General features: G+C 44.2%; 1 protein-coding gene across 4 annotated transcripts in view; it reads right to left on the reverse strand.

Moving 5' to 3' along the window:
- STK17B (serine/threonine kinase 17b) overlaps positions 1-8,813 on the reverse strand; it is a 30,856-nt gene extending 22,043 nt beyond the window's left edge. Inside the window, exon 1 of one of the 4 annotated variants that reach the window (XR_013960729.1) lies at positions 8,544-8,809. The gene's annotated coding sequence lies outside the window, so the exon portion shown is untranslated. Of the gene's footprint in view, positions 1-516; positions 573-5,932; positions 7,409-8,543 lie in introns of those variants that run through there. The other 3 variants (XM_080670946.1, XM_080670947.1, XM_080670945.1) reach the window with 3 other exon arrangements.
- Positions 8,814-17,016: the final 8,203 nt, after the last annotated feature.

Below are 17,016 nucleotides of genomic sequence, written 5' to 3' on the forward strand. Positions count from 1 at the left end.
CCACCAGAAAAAAAGATGCACACACGGAAACTGGTATGGTATGTTACTGACTTCATTCAGAATAAAAATACTGTAAAAAAACACACACACACACAAAAACAAACAAACCCTGTAGCCCTAGCTGGTTTGGCTCAGTGGATAGAGCATCGGCCTGCAGACCGAAGGGTCCCGGGTTCAGTTCTGGTCCGATCAATGATTCTCTCTCATCATTGATGTTTCTGTCTTTCTCCCTCTCCCTTCCTCTCTGAAATCAATAAATACATATATGTGTGTGTGTGTGTGTGTGTGTGTATATATATATATATATATATATATATATATATATATATATACAAACACCTGTACAATTATTTTTAAAAAGTTATAATTTAATACAAGCAAGCACTCAATTTCATTTTGAAACTCTCATTCTTTGAAGTGTTATCTTCATAAAACAAGGTACTTTATCATACTAAGCAGGGATCATTGTTTTAAATTTAATTTCACATGGCCAAACAAACTGGGTGGTGAGCTCACCTTTTGTGAGTTACATCACTGACATCGGAATGACCACAGGAAGCAGGATCTGTTTCTTAGACTCTACAATTCAATACTAAATTCAGAAACTTTCATAGGTCTTAAAGAGTGTCTTTATTTATTTATTTATTTTGGCAGCATCAAGCACAGAGCCTGCCATATATGAAGAGCTCTATAATTTTGTTGGATGAGTGGCTGACCATACCAGAATTCTCATCTACAACTGAAGCTCATATTTACCTCGAACTTTGTGATATTTACATGTATTCAGTTTTAACATCACAGCTACTATTTCATAGTAATGGAGTTCATACAACAGTTCATGTATTTTAAGATACTTCTCAGTTTCTGCTATGCTTATCTAATAAAAGACCAGTATTATTCTCCTAACATCCTCTATAATAACCCCCTAGGCTTTTGTTCTTTCTCTGCTACATTTTTCCTCTCCTTATTTCTTACTTGACATGTACTGTTTCTGTACCTTCCTAGATCCAAATGCCAGCTACATTCAGCTTAGCAAAGAAGCAGTGTGACTGAGGTCAGTGTTTTCAGCTTGTATGTTTTCTCGGTTTTATTCGTAAGTCAGACAATGTTTTTTCTCTCACTCTCTTGGTCTTTGGGAAAACAAAGCACTAGCTGGTTTGGGGTACACCACTAGTAGTCTAAGGGTAGCAGCGTTGCGTTCTGAAATAACATTTGGACTGAATCACATCTGAGTCTGAATCCCACTTATCCATCACACCAGCAATGAGATCTCAGCTAAATTATTTAACTTTGTTACTGTTATGGGCTGAATTATGCTCCCCTCCAAATTCAAATGTTGAGCTCCTAACCCCCAGTACCTCAGAAAGCGACTGTACTTGGAGACAGGGCCTTTAACGAGGTGGCTAAGTTAAAATGAGATCATTAGGGTGGCCCCCAATCCAACAGGATTGGTGTCCCAGTGTAAAGAGGCGATGAGGACACAGATACACAGAGGGAAGACCCTGTGAAGACACAGGGAGGCATCATGGAAAACCAAACAGAAAGGCCTCAGCAGACACGGGCCCTGCCGACACTGATCTCAAGCTTCTTCTAGCCAGAATTGTGGAGACAATACATTTAAGTTGCTTACATCACTCAACCTGCAGAACTTTATTATGGCAGCCTAATAAACTATTTTAATACAACTTCTTTTAAAAATAAGAAATAAGTATTTCCAATAAACATCACAACACGTGCTCTTCAGCATTATTATTTTGCCACATTGTGTTTAAACTGATAAATGAGACATCATAGACCCAGCTGGAGAAGTCCCTTCTTTGCATCCCTAGTTTGCATTCCCACTGCCACTGCGTGGGAGGGTTTACCATTCCTTTGCCAACATTTGCCCTATTTGGAGTTTTAATTGTGGCTATTCTGGTGAAATGAAGGTGAAATGGAACTTGGTAATTTACTTTGTATTTCTGATTACTAGTGAGGAATGCTTCAATCCTGCTGCTTCTAAAGTACGGATGGTAACAGAATTTATCTTACAGAGCTCTAAAGATTAAAAATTAAAATATGATGAGCTCATGTAGAATAACAGTGCCAGTCCTGAGACTGTATCATGATTGTCCAGTACATACATATTGTTAATATTCTAGCCAAAGATAGTCTCTATACAGTCTCTGCCATTGTTGAGTACCATTTCCATATACAAAACTCTCACCCCAAGTTAGCTTAAACTTGATTCTTATAATTCTGTCTTTTTTTATTGTTTTAATAAACTATTTGTGTATTTTTGTTTGGTTCTGATGACACTGAGTTTCACAGGTACATATTTCTCTCTTAAAAAGTCAATAATTATCTATTCCTATGCTCAATCTATTTAAGTCATCGTATTTTTACAAATTTTTTCTAAATTTAAAAGTCTATGTGGGTCCTAGCCAGTTTTGCTCAGTGGTTAGAGCATCGGCCTGTGGACTGAAGGGTGCCAGGTTCAAGGGCACATGCCCGGGTTGCATGCTTGATCCCCAGTTGGGGACATGCAGGAGGCAGTCGAGCAGTGCTTCTCTCTCCTCATTGATGTCTCTCTCTCTCCCTCTCCCTTCCTCTCTGAAATCAATAAAAATGTATTTAAAAAACACACGGCTATGTGAAATCTAAAGAACAAGAGAAACACACAAAACTAAAACAGACTCAAAGATATGGAGAACAGACTGATGACTGCCAGCGAGGAGGGGGCTGGGGAACTGGGTGAGAAAAGTGAAGAGATGAAGAAGTACTAATTGGTAGTTACAAAACAGTCATGAGGAAGTAAAGTACAGCAGAGAGAATAACAGTCAGTAATACTGTAATAACTATGTATGGTACCAGGTGGGTACTGGAAATACTGGGGAAGTACTCTGTAAAGTATATGACTGTCCACTATGCCAGCGGTCAGCAAACTCGTTAGTCAACAGAGCCAATATCAACAGTACAACAACTGAAATTGCTTTTGAGAGCCGAATTTTTTAAACTTAAACTTCTTCTAACGCCACTTCTTCAAAACAGACTCGCCCAGGCTGTGGTATTTTGTGGAAGAGCCACATTCAAGGGGCCAAAGAGCCGCATGTGGCTCGCAAGCCGCAGTTTGCCGACCACTGCACTATGCTATACACCTGAAACTAATACAAAATAATACTGAATGTAAACTTTAGTTTAAAAATAAAATTAAAAAATAATTTTTGAAAGTCTATGAATATGCACACTTATGATCACATTTATGCCATACACACACACACACACACACAGAAAGAAAACATGTACCTGTATCATGGATACAAATTGGCTACATTCCCCACAATCAGGACTTGGGAAACATGAGGACAAGAACATATCACATTCAACCACAGAGACAGAATACAGGGTCCTGAGTCTAGAATGCGCACCTCATCTAAATTCTAGAATCTAAGATGTCTATTTCATGCTGTAATATATCAACTACAAAGTAATCTATTCGTAAGAAATCTGGTTGAATTATTAATTATATTTACAAATAAGTATTTTCTGCTCTCAAGTTTAAAAATGTCAATATGGATCTTACAAGTAGTAAAAAATTTATGTTCAACGAAGCTTTATAATTGTGAGGAAAAAAAGAAACCTGTGGAATGAATGAACCCCAAAGTCCAACAATAGGAAATGGTTAAATACACCTAAATAATAGGATATTATATACTCAAAAAATTGTGCTTTTAAAGAATCTTTTAAACTCAAATTATAAAGTGAAACAAGGAAGACATAAAACTTTATAAACAATATGATAATTTTGTGGGAAAATAAAAAAGCAAATAGCAGAAGACTGGAAAACAATGGCAAAATGTTAACAGTGGTTATCTTTGGGTGGTGGGATTATGGCACTATTTATACTTTCCGGTGTTTACGTTATCTACACTAAGCAGATTCTACTTTAACAATCAATAGAAAGTTAATAAATACCTTTGGGTAAAAAGATGGATGTAAATATATCTAACTGGACTCTCTGTACAGAAACACATTTGCAACAGCAAAACCTAACTCTTCCTACAGTAAGGGTTTACTTGGCCAGAAGTTCAAGAGCCATTACTACTCCGGTTTTTTAAGACCTCAGTGTTTTCTCTGCATTTCTCAAACCTATTTCCAAAGATTTTTTTCCATTATCGCCCATTATAATAATTACAATACCCATTCAGATATGGATCAGTGAGGGAAGGAACAGAAGGACATGTTAGACTTGATCTGGGCCTTACCTTGCTTTAAAAGGAGAAAGCAAATGTGATGTGATCAAAGTAAGACAATTCCTATAAATCTCTAAATAGCTCTATTTTTAAAATATTCATCATAATATTCATTGCAAACTTATCAAACAAAAATGTTTCATAAAGATAGAATACATCTACAATAAATGGAAACACTAGAGAACTAAATGGTCTGCTTTGATCTCTTCATTAGCTTCCCAGTACCTACAAGCGATTAAGTCCTCACACATGACACACAGAGGCTGAGGCCAGGTGCACCCCAGCTTCATTTCCTGCCACACTCAGGTCTCATATTTTGCCTCCACATCTCTGTTATACTTTCCTGCCTGAAACAGCCTTTTTACCTTTCCTTAAATGGCTAACTTTTCTTATGCATCCTTCACATCTCAACATAAAATGTGATCTCCCCCCGCCCCCGCCCCCCTGACTCTCGGAAGCTTTGACATTGTTAAAACCCAAAAAAGTTGGGTTAAGTGCCTCTCCTTTATACTTCAAACAGGACCCTTGACATATCTCTACCTCAATATCTAACATGTTAGATTTCAATTATGTTTAGTGTCTAAAGGGCAATAACCACTTACTTTTATGCTAAACTCGCAGCATGGTGTCTGGCACCTGGTAGGAATTTTCAAAATGTTTGATGAACTGAATTATAAGAATTAGGAAATAAAGAAGCATTTTAAGATACATCTCAAATCATCAAGGGTTGTGCAGAACTTGAGATCTATCTTGAAATTATAGTATTGGAGCTCTAAATGCAGCTAGTCTCTGCTTAATTTGGTATTTGGCTAAATTAAATATTTTAAATTGCTACTAGAGAATTTTAATTCTAAACAGGATGGCCACAAAATATGGAAATATGGATAAAATCATTTCATCAGATATTGTAATGTAATACCAAAAGACCATTTATTTTGTATTTTCCTGCCTTTCCAGACTAGGTGGCCACCTGGTTTCATGTAAATACCTACTTCAGCTAAGATAACATTTTAAGAGCTACCTCAATCAGGAAATTAATTCAGACACTGCCCTGTTAAGGACTGCTCAATCTAGATTTTCCTGAAATAAATTTGAAAGGCAATGGAAAGCAAAGTGAGCAATAAGATTATAAGGAAACACCTCCTTTCTACATGGGCCTTTACAGCTACAAAGTTTTCCCTCGGAATCAGAGAAACTGGAGATCTGTTTATCTAGCATCCATCAAAATAAACGAGGATCTTTCTGCTAGTGTGGCAGAGGGCTTCATTTTTAATTAGTCATTGATTAGAAGTAAATGTAATGCAGTAGACGTAAGAATAAGGATGATTTCCAATTTCAAGAGACTGTATTCCTAATGTGTTCTACTAACATATTTTGATTTTTTTAAGATCAAATATAAAGAATAATTCAAGAATTTAATCATTTGAGAATCACAATAGCTGACTCTAGTCCAAGCAGTCTATTATGTATACTACCCAAGGGCTGAAGTCCCCAGTAAGGACCGCAGGCCCCATCCTGTGCCAGCACAGTAAGGCCTGGTGCCATCTCTTCAACTTTCAGAAAAGTCAAACCCATAACTGTGAAATAGTATAGGAAGATGTTGCAAAACGGAAATATAGTGGGCCAACACACACACAGTGCTTCCATTCATCAGATGAAAAATTAAGTTTCTGTTGTAAAATAAAATACTGTTTACTTACAGTATTCCTGAAGTAGTTTATTCCATAACTATTCCAATGCAAAATGGAATATGATCATTTGAGGATTAAAGATGAAATTACCACCTCACTATTAATATAAAATTTTTAAATGATTAAAGTATTACTGCGCCCTCTTTTGGGGAAGAAGTTGCAAAAAGTCAGGGGTGCACCAAAATATGCTGCATATAAATATTAAAAAGAAACTGACCAGTTTGGATGTTAAAATTCAAGGATAAATGTATTTGGGAGAAAAAAATGGGTAAATAAATGAAAGAAATAAAAAAATTAACAAAATATATCTTGAAAATTGCATTTATCACAACATATTTAAATAAAAATGTGTAATTTAAATTTATAAATAAATTTGTTAATTAAAATATTCAAAGAAATGTGCTTTAATTATAGTCTTCATAGAATATATACCACTTAAAATTACATCTTTGAATTTTGTTATCCATACTGTGGAAAACTAAAATATTTGAAGTTTTCCCAAATGGAAAGACAGTACATAAATTACTGTTAATGTTTCTGACACAATCAATACCCTTAGGATGCAAAATAATTCTTTAAAAAATTAAGAATCAAGCAAAATCCTTTAAAAGCAGAAAATCTAAAAGCACTATTGTTAGCTGCCCATTTTATACACAGGAAATATATTCTACAATACAATCTATGTGCAATTTCATGACAATTTTACGATTAAGTGAAAGTGTTAGTTAGCAATGGATTTCCTTGATTCCTGGGTTTTAAATTGGGCTCAAAGATTAAAACAGGAAAATTTTGATGAGGAAATTCTCTCATAGTTATCAAACAGCTTTTAAAATATGTTTACTTAGTGGTAAAACACTGTTAGTGCAAGCTTAAAAATAAAATCGTTCGATTAGAAACAACCGCAAATGCCTGTATCTTCTTCAGCCTTGTTATTAGTGTGCTGACAGTGATCAATTAGTCAAGTCTCAACTTTCCTTAAAAACTGATTCTATCTTAACCAAATTATAATTCACTATTCAACGAGCCCAAGAGAAATGGCAACCATTCTGTATGCACACAGAAAGGCCTTCAAGTTATTACACAGATTATACTTTTAAAATTCAAGTATGCTGCCATGTAAGTATATTTCACTTCAGTCCATCATTTAGAAAAAAATATCTAAAATGTATATGTATCTCAAAAATAAAGCAGCTACTGATAAGAACTCCACTTCTTAAAATACTGGAAATATTTTTTTTAAATGTAACATCTGCTCAGAAGAGAGCGAAGGGGAAGAAGTGGGGGGAGGGGGGTCCTCAAATTAGGGCACCGTTTCCACGGGCCTGTTTAATATTCACAAAACAAGCATCTGAGAAGTCGATGAACACTATTTCTGGGCCGTGCACGGTGGAACTATAAACGGCTGTATCCATGGGAAAGTGGGTTCTTCATCGGTCCGCTCCTGCAGTAAAATCGTGCTCCCGGTTCCGTCTGCTGTCAGCGTCCAGTCTCCTGTCCGCCACGCCGTCTGGCGCTGGGTCTCAGCCTTAAGAATTTAAAGGGGCCACACCAGTCAGGCCTCCCCGCGGGCTCAGCGTATCACTGGTGCCCAGATGTCAACATCTGCGTCGGCAAAGCAGCCGGGAATGTGATCCACAGGCCTAATATTGACATTTGATCATGCGGATGGATTTTTAAAGCTCTTTTTTTTTTCTTAATTTCAATATGCAACTCAAAGTCGGATGCCTCTAATCTCATCACAACTCCACCCACTCTCCGCCCCCCCGCCCCCCCCAGAACTGATATCAGCTAGCAGCTGCCATAGAGCCTCTTCCAGCTCCTCTCTACAGCACTGCTCTCTCCGGGGGAATTCAAACGCAGGACTTCTCCCCACACTAAAACCGAGAGCTGGGTAAATGTCAAAAGCGTAGCCATCACGCGGTCACACAGTGTGCGCCTAGGTCACGGGCACTTGGGTGGTTTACATGGCGCCGAAATAAAGTCAGATCCCGGAAAACCGCCCAGGCCGGGGCAATCCGTCCCTTCCGTCCACGGGCTGGACAAACGGCTCGCGCGCAGCACCCCCAAACGCCCCACGGGATGAGCACAGACTTCCTCGGGACGGGAGGCAGCTGTGCGCAGGACGCGCCCACGAGTCCAGATGTGAGCACTCCCGAGCCCACATCACAGCCGCGAACCCGGCGGGACGCGAAGGACCACGTCGGCGGGACGGGGCCGGGACCAGCCGGGGGAGAGGGCGGCCCCACGGGGCGCGACCCGGGAGAGCCCGGCCGGCACGCGCACAGACACAGGCACGCGCACAACAGGTCCCGGGCCGAGTGGGTGCTGGGAGGACCCCTAACCCACGCAGGACAGAGGGGGCCGGGGAAGCAGGACGCCCCGAACGCGGCGGCCGGCCCGGGCAGAGGAGCCACCTGAGGAGCGTGTCTGGAGCCACCTCCGCCGGCCGGGGTCGGGGGCTACGGGTCCGCCCACGCGCCTGGGCCCCTCCTCGGGACTCCTCCCCCCTGGGGGTCTCGGCCCCGGAGGTCAAAGGGGGCTGGCTCTGGGGAATGGGTCGCCGCCCCCAGGATACCCCCAACTCCAGCAGGACGCGGACGCGCGGGGAGGGGACACTGACCTCTCGGGCCGCGGCGGGTCCTCTCGGAGTGGTCCCTCCGAGGGTCTCCCGTCCGCCCCGCGCCGGCGGCCAGGGTAGGACGGTCCCAGCTCCAACCGGTGAGGGTCCGGCAGCTCCGCGTGCAGGACCCGCTTGTGTTCTTCCGCACCACGGCCCCCAGCGGTGACCCGGCCCCTTGTGAGGTGGCTCCCGGCCCCTGCGAGGTGGCTCCGGGCGGCGGCGGCGGGGACGGTGACCGGAGCCTACAGTTGAGGTTTGAAAACTGCAGCCGCGTTGCGGGGCAGTGCTGTCGGCTAAGGCCCACCCCTCCGCCCGGAGAACCAATCGGAGCGCGCAGGGAGGGCGGGGGTGTCACGTGACGAGAGGGGCGGGGTGCCAGCTGGCGGCGCGTGCTGAGGGGCGGGGCCAGCGCGGGAGAGGGCGTGGCCGGCGGCGGGCGAGCCGGAGGTGGGCGGGGCCGCGGTGCAGGTGGGGCGCTGAGGTCATCGCTACCTGGGAGGGGTGCTCGGGCGCTGCCGGCCCGCGTGCCCGGCTGAGGCTCTCCCGGGCGGCACCCCTCCCGCCTTCAGAGTGGTCGGCCCACGCGGTGCGAGCGTCTGCAGGTTGGGAGAGGGAAGAAGCCCCAGTAGCTTCACTGCTCCCGCTCATCCAACTCCTTTCCCTTCCAGGGGACTGTGCTCCGACTCTCCCGAGGCGTCTCCCTCGTGACCAGAACCCACCCGGAAGTGCAGAGCGCCTTTGCCTGGACTTGGCGAGCACCCCTGTCGCTCCAGCGCCCTCCTCTCCCAGGCCTGGCCGAGGCGGTGTAAGCAAAGTCCCCCCGGGGTGCATTGCGGGGTTTTGCGTGCAGGGTGCCACCCGAAACGACGAAAGCCCACGGCGAGGGACCCAGGCTCTGTTCCCTCCTGAAGAGAATGAAAAGGTGGAAAGTTCTGTGCAAGATACAGTTGCGCTTTTGTCTTGTTCTTTATCCTGTAGGATTGGTTGCAGATATTGACAATAATCATAGAAGACTATTGGGAAAACATATCGGGTGGTGGGGGGGAATATATTGGCGCACTCTCTAAAGACTTGGACACTCAACATGGAAGAGGAGGTCTCTGCTCTCCTTGTTCTCTGCCAGTAAGCCAGGCAAATTCCCAGTATCCGTGTGCGCCTCCACAAGGCGTTTTTCCCAAGACAAGTGTATAATGCCTCCGTGCCATTCAGTGAAGCCGGCTTGTTTTCACTTAACTGACTCATTCCAGGTTAATGTGTCTAGTCCCTAAGCCTTGTCACCCGGAGAATATTGCTTCCGTCTACCTAGTTTATGGTTGCTAACTATTGGAGTGACAAGAGAAGCCTAAAGGTAGGACAGAAACAAAAAAAAAGTCACACACTGACTTGGACTTTTCAGTGGCCGTTACCTTCAAGTCCCCACACCGGTGAGACTGTTCCCATCTCTTCTTACAAACACAGGGGTGGCATCCCAGAGGTCTCTCAGCACCAGCCCTGGAAAGCGTGACCTCTGGGGGTCACAGGATGATGTCCCGCAGCGATTCTTGTTTTGTGTGTGGTTTATCTATGGACCTCCTCAATCCCAGCATCTGATGCGTCGCCAGCTCTTAGTCTCCTCTCCGTCGGCCCACGTCACTCCACATCTTTCCATCCCTGCGGTAAACCAACCAGCCCTTCCCGTGGCCACAAGCCCTCCCCTCCAGCCGGTCAGCCTCCTGGGGGGCTTGTCATAGCTGGCATGTTCCCGCCTGCGCCGTGGCTCCAGCTCTTCACCATCTTCCTCATCCGTTTCCAGCTTTAAAGAAGGTTTTGCTCTCCAGGAATCAGAAATCTGTGCTGTTGTTCACTTCTCACTCCTAGCCTGACCACCTCTTTGCCCTGTGTTCATAGGTGCAGGCCCTGCCCCTGTGCCAATCTATTCATGCCCCTAAGGAGGTTGTTAACCCGTGTACCTGGTGTCAGATATGCCCGCCAGGTTCAGCACACTACCCCAAGGACACTCGCCTTCGCCTGCTTGGACTCAGGCACTGTGGTTAGTTAAGTAACAGGGAATCCCTGGTGCTGAGGAGCAGACTCGACCAGCTGTGGCCTTGAGTAAGATTCAGGACTCAACATGTCCCTCCATCCTATGTCATTTACCTAAAATGATGCCCAGCCGTGCCAAAGGCACATCCATAGTCACATTAAAGAAGCAAATGCAGATTAATTTTAATACATTTTATTCAAGCCAATGTATCCAAAATATTGTCGTTTCAATATGTAATCAATATGAAAGTGATTGATAAGATACTTTTCATCCTTTTTTTAAATATTGTCCTAAATATGGGGCACTTCACAGTTACAGCACATCCCAATTTGGATGCTAAATTTTCATCGAAAACACTTGATCTGTATTTAGATTGCATAAAATTTACCATTGAAAAAAGATTCATATCCCTACATTGTTTCAAACATAAACGTTTCCAGTAAATGAATACAGTATCCGTCTCTTAATTAAAGTGAAAAGAAGTTATAACTCAGTCACGATAGCCACGTTTCAAGTGCTCCATTGCCACATGTGATTTGGACAGCACAGATCCAAAGGGCCACAAACGTGCCTCCTAACGGCTCCTAAACCTCAAAATGGCTTCATGCAGAACTAGACACAGTGCAGGGTCTCAATAACCATATCGCTGGAGCAGTTTGGAACTTCAAAAGTCCTCACGGGTCAGTAGGCCAACTCGCTTGTTTTAGAAAGGAGAAAATGTAGAATGGGGGAAGTTAAGGGACTTGCAAAAGATCACACAACTGAACTAGTGGATGCATATCCGAACAAGAATTTAGGTCTCTTGATTCTTTTTTTTTTTTTTTTTAACCCTAAGGACATTCCACCTTATTATGTCAGACATACTTCGGGGGGGCGGGGGGAAGATTTTTAATTTACTTGAATAGTCACTTGAATGATATGGGCAAAGAAATACATTTTTATGTCCTCATTGCATTTGCATAACCTGATACAGACAGTGTGTCCTGGAATGTTTAAGGCCCGCTTCCACCGTGGTTTGGGGTCTGGGTGATCTAATCTGTCAGTCGCTGTTACCTTCGCCCATCACCGCTTCCTCTCAGTGGGGCCACCTCCCTGCACACCCGGCCCAGCCAACCCCAGAGCATCCGGCCACATTCTTCTGTCTCAGCTGTCCTCACCCAGCTGTCTACAACAATTTGGTTAAGGTTGTGCTTCAGAGAATTCTTTCTATTTGCAAACCAAAGTATTCAGTAGAAGCTACAGAACTGATACCTTCCATCCACAAACACGCCAGCTCTGAGGTGAGAGTTGTGTGTGTGTGTGTGTGAGAGAGAGAGAGGATGCATGTGTGGTGAAGTGTGTGGCATTCAGCAGACCTGCATTCACGGCCCAGCTCTGCCCATTTGTAGTTGTATGGCTTTGGGCAATCCTCAGTTTCCTCATCTGCAAAAAAAAAAAAAAAAAAAAAAAAAAAAAAGGAGAGTCATCGCAGCTACTTCTGTGAGACTAAACTGCGACAATACAGAGCACAGTGCCCGCAAGAACACGCCCTCGGTCTGTGCAGCTGCTGTTCCTTCCCAGTGGCCCGCAGGCTTCCTGGGTGGACTGCCTCCCCCTGGCTCACTGCTGCACCTTGTGACCAGCAAAACGCCTGTGAGGGGGTAAGGTCCTGCGTGCATATTTTCCCAATGACTTTAGAAGATACTTAGGATTCCCTCGGATCATATGATCGATGCTAGGAGCGGTGACTGGGGGAAAAAATAAAGCTGGCGTGCTGGTCAGAGAAAGAGAGAAGCAGCTAGCTGCTTTCCCTTTCAGAATCCACCTGGCGGAGGCACCCAGGTCCACCAGGAAGCTGTCAGGACCACAAATGCGGACGCCCAGGCCCGTGCTAGCTGAAGAAGGTAGACTGGCTAGTGTTTAAAGGGAAGTAGATTATCGAGTGGAACAAGGACCTAAATACAGGGTGTAAGACCGTCATTTATTTTACTTCAGTAGATAACCGTCTGTTAGTTCTCCCCAACAAATGCCCTCCCTTTTCACTTTCCTGAGGTACTTCCTCCACGACGGCATATTCCACGAATCGTGACCTGGTGTCCCATTGCCCAGAGCACACGGCGGGTAAGAGCTAGGAAAGCGTTCAGGAATCCCAGAGGGTGGGAGGCTGCTTGCATCAGGCAGCCAGAGGCACAGATAAGGCAGGGCTGACCTTTAACCCCTCCCATCTTCTTGTTGGGAGTGCTCTTGGCCTCAACGGGCTAAGGTGACGGCAGGAGCGTTGGGAAGGCCAGTCTCCCCTAGGTGAGCCCGTTCACGGCATTAACGTGCTGATGAAAGGACTCCAAGGTTCCTATTAGTGAGCAGCTCAATATTCCTGACCTTGAGAACATTCCAAGCGTCTTCCAGTCTTCTTTTCAGTCGTGAACCTTCCCTTTAAATTTATAGAGTGGCATTTCAGAGCTTCATTTTTACAAAAAGATATAGAGCCGCTCAGAAACCCTTTAAAGGGCACAGATTATGAGAGAGGGGGGGGTTGAAAATTACTAGCTGTGAGACCTTGGACAGGTTATAATACTCCCATGCCTGTTGTTTCATCTGTAAAACTGAAATAATAACAGATTTATCCCAGAGGGTACAAAGTCCCAATAGCTCATAACAAATCCTGAGCCTGGCGCAGTTCTGAACGTGCTGTTGGTGTTAACTCGTTCAATCCTCACCCTCCTATGAGTAAAGTGCTATCGTTTCCTCCTTGAAAGATAAGCAAACGAAGAGACGTGGATGTGTATACTTCCCCACAGAAACCTAAGTTCCCGTGAGGCAGTGATCAGTGAAGCCAAGATGCACGTTCACCCTCCTACAGGGCCTTCTCCTCTGGGCATTGAATAACTGTAGCCACTAACAGAGCACAGGTTCTTGAGTGTTCAGTTCACCTTAGTCCAGGGGTGGGCAAATTTTTTGACTCGAGGGCCACAATGGGTTCTTAAGCTGGACCGGAGGGCAGGAACAAAAGCATGGATGGAGTGTTTGTGTGAACTAATATAAATTCAAAGTAAAGGAGCGGAGGGGAGAGCAAGAGAACCGGATAGAACAGCCGGATCCGGCCCCCGGGCCGTAGTTTGCCCATGGCTGCCTTAGTCCCTGGTGCCCCTGCTTTTTCTATCCTGTTATTTCCTCTCACACCTCCCATTCCAAAATGTCTTCATTGTTAAAGTAACGCTACAAATACATAACAACTGCAAGAGGAGGGGCCTAGAATGACCCATGTGGCCATGGATTAGAGTTAGAGACGTTGGTGTGACCTAATGCTTAGCTTACTATAGATACGGGTGTTTACATATAGAACTATTTATAGACAGATGTGTGTGCCTAGGTTAAGTATTCACAAATATCTCCTTGCTCTGTCAGCAGAGAGCACGTAGAAGCAATGACACCGTAGGAGCAATGCGCACACCGACCACTCAGGTCTTAGTTTCTAATCTCCAATAAAAGGAACCAAAGGTCCTTCGAGAAATCGATGCTTCCAGAACTGGGGCAGGAAACATACGGAAAGGCCTGGAACATTGTGCAATGCCAGAAAGAAGGAAGTTCACACAAGTCAACCAAATCTGTACATGGTGATGGGAGTATGTCAAAGGGACCCAGGAGCCACTGGAAGAGCTCCCAATGGCAGAGCTGGGACAATCTGAGCAACACAACACATAAACAAAATGCTATCGGATTATGACCCACAGTATAACATAAATATGCATGAGTACATACTGATATAAGTATATGATTGAATAAAGACCTGGGAAAGAATAGACAATCTCCTTATAGAATAATTATGAATAACTAGAGGCCCGGTGCATGAAAATTCATGCACTGGAGAGGGGGGTCCCTCAGCCCGGCCTGCCCCCTCTCACAGTCTGGGAGCCCTCAGGGGCAGGAGGTGACCTGGTGATCAGGGGAAGGCAATGCCCCATCACACCTCTGCTACTGCCACTGCCGGCAGCTCAAGCCTCAAGGGGCCCTGGGTGGCTGAGCAGCCGCCATCCGAGGCTTGCCTGCGCCTTGGGCTGGCCCTGGGGGGCTTGGGGGCTGAGGGGTCTGGGGGACTCCAGAGGCAGGCATGTGAAGCTGAGGGGACTGGGCACTGCCATCTTGTAGCTGTGGGCGCTGCCTTCTTTGAGGGCATGACAGCCAATTAGCATATTCCCTCCTTATTGGCTGTGGGCGCTGCCATCTTTGAGGATGGGGCAGTCAATTAGCATATTCCCTCCTTATTGGCTGTGGGCACCACCATCTTTGCGATGGCATGAGGGTCAATTAGCATATTCCCTCTTTATTAGATAGGATTTATGTAGATTCTCCACTCTCGAGTTGGAGGAGCATAACTCCGTACTCCTTAAGTGTGGGCTGGGCATAGTGATTCTTTTTCACTGAAGAGCACAGTATGGGGAGGGAGAAAAAAAAGAGTAACTTGGCAGTGAAGTAATCTGACAAACTGTACCTCAAGCCAGGTGGTCACGGTTAACAGCAGTACTTACAAGTCATTTTGATCATGCCCTTAATATGATGCAATGAGAATGGCACTTTGCCTCTGTGATCTTCCTCCCAAAACCCATAACCCCAGTTCAACCATTAGAAGGACATCAGGAAAATACCCATTGAAGGACATGCTACACAATACCTCACTCGACCTCCTCAAAACTGGGAAGGTCATAAAACAAGGGAACTCTCACAGTCAAGTGGAGCCTAAGGCGATGCAATCACTAAATGCCATGTTGGATCCTGGAGGGAATCCTGGAACAAAAAAAAGAAAAGAAAAGAAAGACATTAAACAAGAACTAAGCAAATCTGAATAAAGTATAAACATTAGTTAATGAGTTACTATCAGTTCATCAGTTATAACAAATGTGCCCTACTAATGTAAGATACTAACAAGGAAACTGGTTGTGGGTACTTTATGTATTATCTTTGCAATAATTCTATAAATCTAAAACTGTTCTACAGTAAAAGGTGGCTTAAGAAATGAATGAATCTGTCATTGCTTTAAAAATTCAAATTCAGGGAACTCTAGAATAATAAATTAGGGCTGGAAATGATTTTTAAGATCAAAAGAAAGGATAGAATCTATAAAATAACTGAAATACCATCCAGCTATTATGTTTGCAGTCTATTCAAATACCATTATATTAGTAATTTGATGCAGGCTCAGTCCTGTCAACCTCTGAGCAAAATGTCCACGCCTTGGCTAAAAATACCTGCGACAGGAATGCAGAAAGTGATCCAAGGAATTGTGTGTGTCAATATAATATCTATCATTTAATTCCAATCACAAAGTAAATCAATCCCCCTACTGTGTTAGGGAGACCCCAACACCTTTTCAGAGAGTCCCCAAGGTCGAATTTTTTTTTCATAAGAATACTATGGGGATATTACCCTTTTCTCTCTTAATCTCCCACAAGCGTATGATTCAGTTTTCCAGAGACTGCAGAATGTGTCATATTACAGCAGATTAATGTAGAAGCAGCTATGACAATCCAAATGCTTCCTATTAAAGCAGAAATCAGAGAGATCACAATAATGTAAAACAATACCACCCTTATCATTATTTGTTTTGGACAATCTAGCTACTTTTCATAAAATGTGTTATTGATGTTAACATGCAATTTGTTGTTATTGTTAACATGTAGGTGTTATTTTAAATAAATTAATATTCTAAAAATTTCCTCTTTTAAACTTGGCAGATATAACCTATATAAATAAACACCCCCTGAGGTCCTTACTGGTTTTTGAGGGTAAACATTGTGAGAGATTAAGAGCTATTTTTCTAATCATAATGACCAGTTTGCCCTTTTACTTTTCGGGATGTTTGTCGCTTTATGACCACCTAGGATCTGAATCCCTCCGGCCTTTAGAGAAGCGCTCACCTTTTGAGTCTATGGAAGTGAAATTGACCAATATTCACGTTCCCAGCCTCCTTTGCAGCTAGGGCAGGAGCAGCCACCTTAAGTTCTACCAACCGTCTGCATGCACTTGAGCCATAGAATCTGGAACAAGTGGGCCTGGGGCCAGGAGCAACTCTATGACAGCAGCCGACGTGTCAGGGAGACGGGACCCCATGAGCAGTGGTTCTAGTGACACCGCCTCTGTCCACTCTTACGCTGTCAGCAGTACTAACTGCGCTTAGAAACTTGTATTCCGGCAACAGTGACACCTTCACCGGAATAGGGCATTGAGGCGACTTTGGAGCTCGTTCCTGGTTATCCTGTCCTGATCCTGGCTCTCCAGCCTGAGTCTCTACTCTACGAGCTACTCAAACAACATCCTTTACGTACATTCCTTTTGGGCTTCAGCCATCCAGAGCTGCTTCATTGCTTACAACTAATAACTCATCCTCCCCAACATCGGTCTCTTAGTTCACTTCTGTAGTTATGTCTCTTGCCTCTTTTAACAGCAGCTTTTCTGAAATTCCACAAATAAACCGTG

This window comes from Plecotus auritus (genome assembly GCF_963455305.1).
Source record: "Plecotus auritus genome assembly, chromosome: 5".
Classification (NCBI taxonomy): Eukaryota; Metazoa; Chordata; class Mammalia; order Chiroptera; family Vespertilionidae; genus Plecotus; species Plecotus auritus.